Consider the following 1,486-nt stretch of genomic DNA (forward strand, 5'->3'; position numbering starts at 1 on the left):
TGCTTTAAGCCTAGTTTGGCATTACTCTTTCATATTATCCAATAGCCTTGCTCAATTTCCTTGTCAAAGTTCTTGTTTATGGAAACCTCTCAATTACCCTAATATAGTAAAGTCTAGTGGATCATGGCCCTGAGATTTAGTGTCATATTTCCAGTGTTTCAAGTTGATCTATAATCCCTTGATAAAAATGATTACAGTCGAAAGAGATTTTGTCATAAATCGGCATCAGTTTTTAAAATAATTAAAATGTGGATTTTTCAGTCCCAAAGGGGGATAAATGTTTTCTTTGAATGGTGGATCTGGACTGAGACGCGAGTCCTTTCCACACTTATATTAGGCTTAAAAGTTGCCTAGGGATTCCCAATAATGTTTTAGAACCCAGCGAGGTTCGGGATTACTTCGCGGCTGATCACCGGCTGTAATCCGTAGCGTTATAAAATGATTTTGATTAAGAATGATTTTTAAAATTTGTTTTGATGCAAGCAAAATGATGCCAACTCACATAAGTTTTATCTCTCGTTATCATTGATTATGTCTTTCCATTGTCATTCCTAAAGGTATATCTCGATTTATGTTTTTCGTTGTACTATTAGCACTTGTTGAGCTTTTGGCTCACTTCTTGCTTTACCCTTATATTACAGCTAGCAGCTATGGTTAGATTCAAGCAGACTGCCCGTAAGACCTGTGATGCTGATGCTTATGTTCGAGCTCAGATAGAATAAGTAATAATAGTTGTGTGAGGACTCGGTATTTATAATCAGATGTAATAGTTGGTAGTGTTGGGCTGTTCCAAACCCTAAACTGTAAGATCTTGGATTTTGGTTGTGTATTCTTCATTAAAAAGATGTAATAGCTATATTTATTTCGCTATTTAAGTTGGGGGTGTGACAGGTTTTGGTATCAGAGCTACGGTTTAGAGTCCCTGGACAGCCCAAATAGGTTATAGGATTTGTGTGTAGGTTATAGATATTATGCGAGAGAGTAGGTTAAGTAAATTATTATTAATACTCCTCTTATTGGTTGTCAGCAAAGGGCGCATTCCTCGTCATCCTCTGGGTCAGACGACACTATTGCTTTCTCCGTGTATGCTGAGTTGAGGCGCGAGTTCGACATGCTTCAGGGCAAGTACGACCGACTGATAGACCGACTGAAGAACGTGTATCCGGACAGCCGAAACTACGAAGGGAAGCCCAAGGAGCAGATGATTGCGAGACTTGAGACCTTGGTTCAGTACGTCAACACTAAGCTTGAGGAGATGCCAGCACACCGGGACCGTACCAGCCAGTATGTCATTCAGATGGTGGCGGATGAGCTCCAGAGCATTGTGAAGACGCTTCGAGAGGAAAAGACTACCAAGCCCCGTTCAGATGGAGTGGAGCCTTAGTTCTTTCCATTTACCTTTCATGTTGTTGTACTATCAGACTCTATGGAATCCCCAGTTGTTTCCGTCTTTCCTTTAAATAAGCCTGTTATTCCTAGAATCAGA

This window comes from Apium graveolens, chromosome 8 (genome assembly GCF_009905375.1).
Source record: "Apium graveolens cultivar Ventura chromosome 8, ASM990537v1, whole genome shotgun sequence".
NCBI classification, from domain to species: domain Eukaryota; kingdom Viridiplantae; phylum Streptophyta; class Magnoliopsida; order Apiales; family Apiaceae; genus Apium; species Apium graveolens.